Raw genomic sequence first — 6,000 nt, 5'->3', positions numbered from 1 at the left:
AGAACAGTTAGAGAAAACAGAAAATAAAAGTGATTGATCACTGAGCTCCAGAATACTGGCATAGGGTGAAAAGTGGGAAAGGTTTGATAACTGACTGTAAAGTAAATGTTTTCAAAAACGAGAGCATGGCCTACTTCTGGGCAACATGTTTTAAGATGTGAAACTATGTTAAGTAAAACAGGAGCAACAAATGATGTTTGCACTGATGAGCAACCACCAACTTTGAACAGACTGGAGAAGCTGAGGATGTTTAGGACAAAGATGGAAAAGAGATGATGAAAAAGAGTTTTACAAAGCACAAGGCGTATGGATAGTGTACTGATGGAAACAATGTTTACATTTGTTTCTGGTTTCCGAATCTTAAACCATTGAGATAGTGTGATTAATCAAAGATGATAAAAACCAAAATAACTGCTGATTTTGTCAATCAGGAACAAAAACAAAATTGCTGGAATAGTTCAGCAGGTCTGGCAACATCTATGAAGGAAATAATGAGTTAACATTTTGGGCCCAGTGACCTTTCCTCAGAACTGGCATGTCAAGAAGAGATGTGGCAGTGAGTTAAATACAAAATGAAACCTGAAAGAACCGTGGATGCTTGTAAATCAGAAATAAAAACAATGTTGTTGGAAAAAGCTTAACAGATCTGGCCGCATCTGTGAAGGAAAAAGGAGTTAACTTCGTTTTTGTGATTAAAGATGGTGTTTTACTCTCTCAGTGACCAATGGAGCAATGTCAGACTGAAATATCTTTCAGCTACGATGGAGAAAATTTTTGCAAGTTCGCAAGCATCCTAACTCTCCGGTTGTGTGTTTCAGAGAATCAATGCATTTCAATTGCCTGAACTTACACATTTTTTTACATTGTTATGTGTTATAACGAAACACGAAACAACCCAGCAGGTTAAACACGACACTATATGTTCGGCTGGATAACGTAGTTCAAAGAGTGGTAGCAGTACAGACTGGATAGTTCTTAATTTACAGTTTAGACGGCCTGATAAATCAGAGCGTTTAGATAACGACACGCCACTCAAATAGTTTTTGACTCGCATTACTCTCGAGGCACTTACTGAATTGTGTCCCCTTGAGATTTTCCAAACACTGTTTAAATTCAGTCAACGAATTTTGCTCCAGCGTCTTGTGGTTTGATTTATAGCAGTGGTAACCAATGTTGATGCGACAGCCAAGAAGGCAGAACAACGTCTCTACTTCCTCAGGAGGCTACGAAAATTCAACGTGCCCATAAGGCATAACATCAACTTAAAGAGATGCAACATTGAAAACATTCTGTCTGGATGCATCACAGCTTAGTATGACAACTGCTCCACCCAGGACCATAAGAAACTAGAGAATTGTGAACACAGCCCAGGCTATTACCCAAGCCAAATTTCCATTCATTGACTCCTGCTACACTTCTCACTGTGCCGCAAAGGCAGTCAACATTATCAAAGAGCCCTACCAATTCGGTTATAATCCCTTTTAAACTCTTTCGTCAAGCAGAAGGTACAAAAGCTTAAACAAACAAAAAAAAAATGAACAGGTTAAGAACAACTCTATACCCGCTGTTGTTAGACTTCTGAATGGACCTTTCAAATTTATATTGAATATAAATCTTGCTTTTTGTGCACCATCTCTACAGCTGTAGTTTTGTATTTTTCACCCTGGTCTATTACCCAATGAACATTTCATGGTATCGCCTGCCTGTACTGTCAGCAAAACAAATCTTTTCAATATACTTATGTATAAAAGACAGTAATGAATTAAATCAAGTTAAAATATTTGATGTCAATTCAATTTCATTTTTATCAGATTACTTCGAAAGATCCAGCTGCTGAGATTGGAAACCATAACAAACAACAAATTAAGACAAATTATTTTACAACGCAATAAATTTCCAACACAGAGCATCTCGAGCTGTTGTGATGAGTGATTTGTTACATTCATCGCATTTGAACACATGCCCTAATCTATATGTTCCAAGCCATGTTAATTTGAAATATATAGCTCTCAATTTTTACGATGGAAATACTTTTTCTTTTTTTTCTCATTGTGTTCCTGCTTTAACGTAAGAATGCTGATTCCTCAACTGCATGGGAAAGTGACTGAATCGTCAAATTTTCTCTGTGTTGTGAGTGCTTTGAGATTTCAGTAGTTATCATGGATAGCTGAAAACCATGTCAAAGAAAATGTAAACAACGTCTCAATGTTGTGCCTCCCGTGTGAAGCCACATGCACTTTACGGTTAGAATGCCAATTCTCAGCTGCGTGGGCATTGATGAGAAACAGAAACAGATGAATCCGTCACAGCAGGTCAGTGCTGAAAGGAAGCTCCTTGGTGTATCTGTAGGGATGGGTCTCGGTGGGAAAGATATAATTGAAGATAAGGTTATCTATGTGCATCCTGTTTTAGAAGACTTGAATGAAGTCCAAACAACTAAGGACAGGCCCATGGCCCCACAATCTCCTCATTTGCGTGAACCTGCTGGCACACCAGCAGTTTGGGGGAATGAATGAACCACTTCACAAACAGAGCAGGAGAAAGATTTTGACCTTATATGGACTCGGCAGTGCATCGCAGCTGGTGACAGAAGTGCACAGATTCCCACAGATGAGAAGGAGATACATTAATTAATAACCCACAACTCACAGTGCCTTGCAATAATAATGGAATTTTTCCATCCTTATCTTGGAACAAAATCACATGAGAGATGGCCACAGGAATGAAATGTCACATTGCCATTTGTCCAGAGAAAGGCAACAGGAGGTCATTTAATCTAACATTCACCACAGTTCTGAGGAGGGGCAAGGTTGAACTTTAATGTTAACATCAATTGGCATTAAAACTGAACCTGCACTGATCGCATGTCTCGACATTACAAATCAATCACGCAGTCAGCTGAGCCAACAAATGAATGTAAAAATGGGTGATTCTTTTTTCAAAGCAACTGCTAACTCCAATAAGGGTGTGGAGACCCCGTCACGTAAAACTCCAAATAGGTACAGTCAAGCCATATTGCAAGAGACATAATGTTTGTGCATAGTACAAATAAAACTGAAAAGTGACGTGTATATTTCTCTCGCAACACCTTAATCTCTCTTGTCAGCCATAACTAAGAGAAGTATAGTTCCAAGATTATACAACCTAACGAAGAGAAATACGTCTGTGATGATGCACTTCAAATAATTGTCCCACACTCCGACCGGGTCAAACACACACTTTGCTGACTGGTGGCAAAGGAATCGAACAGTGTCATAATCAAACGAACACAGCACAGATGCAGTCAACCAGGTGACAGGAGAAAAGAGAGTTGTAACTCACTTTTGAAGGACTGAGGATGTTTAATGGTGCTCATATTCAGGCTATTAACATGATTTTGGAGTCATCAACAACACTGTAGATGCTGAGTTCACTGAAAGACATATGCAAGCATCTGGCACAGCTAAAACAGGTGGCATTCCTCACTGGCCAAGGAGGGCCCCCGCCTAGGTCTTGAGTGCATCCAGGGATCAGGTTCTGTTGATGCAACAATATATTTGATGTAGCCTACATGGCCTTCAGTGAGGCTTTGATATGAGCCCGCATGACAGACTGGCAATAAAAGTGAGAGGCCATGGAATATAATGAAATTTCTCAAATTGCATCAATTAACTGAACGAAAGGAAGCAGTTACTGTTTGTTTTGGCTCGAGGTTTGTATCCAGCGGAGTCCAAAACAGATCAATGTTGTGGACCTTGTTGTTTCTAAATAATATAAGTGAATTATTTCGGAATGTCTGCAAGTTGACTAGTTATTTCCAGTTGGTAAATAGTGGGTGGCATGTATATGGAAAATAATGCCCCAGATAGCACTACAGAAGGCTATGACAGCTGGTCAAATAGACTGATCAATGGGAAGTGGAGTTCAATCCGGATAAATGTGAGGTAATGTACTTGAGCCAGACAAACAAAGCAAGGGAATGTATGACGAAAGGTAGAATCCTGGGAAGCACCCAGGATAAGAGGGATCTTGACTGCTTGAACACCAGACTCTTATGGCATCAGGGCAGGTGAATTAAGTGGTTAAGAAGGCATAAATTGCACTCGTCTTTATTAGATTAAGCATAGAAGTTACAGCCAGAAGTCACACAACACCAGGTTATATTCCAACAGGTTTATTTGAAGGCACAAGCTTTCTGAGCCTCAACCCTTCTTCAGGTGTTCGTGGGAGATTAATATCAGACACCAAATTTATTAAATAAACGTATCAAAGGGACACACTACTGATCAGTTATGAGTGTTAGACCACAAGGATCTGTTCTGGGTCCTCTTCTATTTGTGTTTTTTACATAAATGATTTGGATGTAGGAGTGCTAAGGTGGATTGTTAAGTTCATGGATGATATGATGGTGGGTCGAGTTGTGGATAGTGCAGAGGGCAGTTCTAAATTACGAAGGGGCACTGATAGGATGCAAAGCTGGGCTCAGAAGTGACAGATGGAGTTTAACCCTGAAAAGTGTGAGGTGATGCATTTTGGAAGGACAAACTTGGAAGCAGGATACAGGGTTAACAGAAAGATACTTGGCAGTGTGGAGGAGCAGAGGGATCTTGGGGTTCATGTCCACAGTCCCCTGAAACCTGTCACCCAGGTGCATAGAGTTGTTAAGAAGGCATATGGTGTGTTAGCTTTCATTAATAGAGGGATTGAGTTCAAGTGCCTTGAGGTTCAGCTCCAGCTGTACAAGAGCCTGGTTCAGCCACATCCGGAGAAGTTCTGGTCATCGCAATACTGTAAAGATGTGGAAGCATTGAAAAATGAGCAAAGGAGATTTACGAGGATGTTGCCTGGAATGGAGGGCAGGTCTTACGGAGGAAAGTTTGACAGAACTAGGGCTTTGCTCTTGAGAATGCTGAAGGATGAGACGTGACTTGCTAGAGGTGTACAAAATGATCACAGGTATAGATAGAGTAGACAGCCAGAGACGTTTCTGTCAGTGGAGGTAGCTCTTATGAGAGGGTATACTTTTAAGGTGAATGGAGGTAGATATGGGGGAGACATCAGACGTAGGTTATTTACTCAGAGTGGTAGGGGCTTGGAATTCATTGCTCGGGAGGGTAGTGGAGTAGACCTCATTCAGGGCATTTAAGTGGCTATTAGATGGACATATGGATCATAGTATAAGGTCGGATGGAAGTTAGATAGACATTAGGATTAGAGTAAATTTGGCACAACATCGTGGGCCGAATGGCCTGTACTGTGCTGTACTGATCTATGCTCTATGTTGTATGTCATTGGTACTGATGTGTACCATGATTGCTGGTTACTCATCCGCTCCCTTAAGGATCACACAGGCACAATCAGAGATGTCACAGACCTGGAACATTTGGGAGGGGGGGTATCACAAGCAGTGGAGGGGCCAAATGCTTCCTTTTTTGCTGTAACGAGACAATGGTTTTGATGTCTGAAATGGGACGTTAAACACCAGATGGGTGAAATCCTTGCTTTCTGGGAGTTGGTGTGTCCCGAGGGTGCTGTCACTCTTGGGACAACGTGCCTGTGTGTTTCCCTTTGAGTGAAAATGAGTTCCTTGAGGGGCCATGAACACAATTTTGCCATCTCAAATCTCAATCCCATTATTTGTGTCACTTGAGATTAAAATGTTACAGGGAAAATATCGTTCAGGTGCACACTTGAAACATCTGCGCACACAGGGTGACAGGCTAAGTGCTGGAAAGTGGGATGATGGGCCTCTTTCTGTGCTGTACAAACTGAGTAACTTGATTATTTTGGAGGAGACGCTTATCTCTGGTGAAAAAGGCCAAAAACTGTTTCAGTAGGAAAATAAACATGCATTTCCACTGTCATCCCTGGTAGTCTAGTGGTTGTGAGTTGGCATTGTCAATTTCTGGTCAGGGAATCAGGATTTATTGTTGCTGACATTAACAAAATTGAGCACAGATGGTAATCCTTTCAATGTCTCTGGTCAGTTAATGTCCCCAAGAATATCAGAGTCAATGTCCC

This window comes from Stegostoma tigrinum, unplaced genomic scaffold (assembly GCF_030684315.1).
Source record: "Stegostoma tigrinum isolate sSteTig4 unplaced genomic scaffold, sSteTig4.hap1 scaffold_49, whole genome shotgun sequence".
Classification (NCBI taxonomy): Eukaryota; Metazoa; Chordata; class Chondrichthyes; order Orectolobiformes; family Stegostomatidae; genus Stegostoma; species Stegostoma tigrinum.
The sequence above is the reverse complement of the archived record's forward strand: the minus strand, read 5'-3'. Positions refer to the sequence as shown.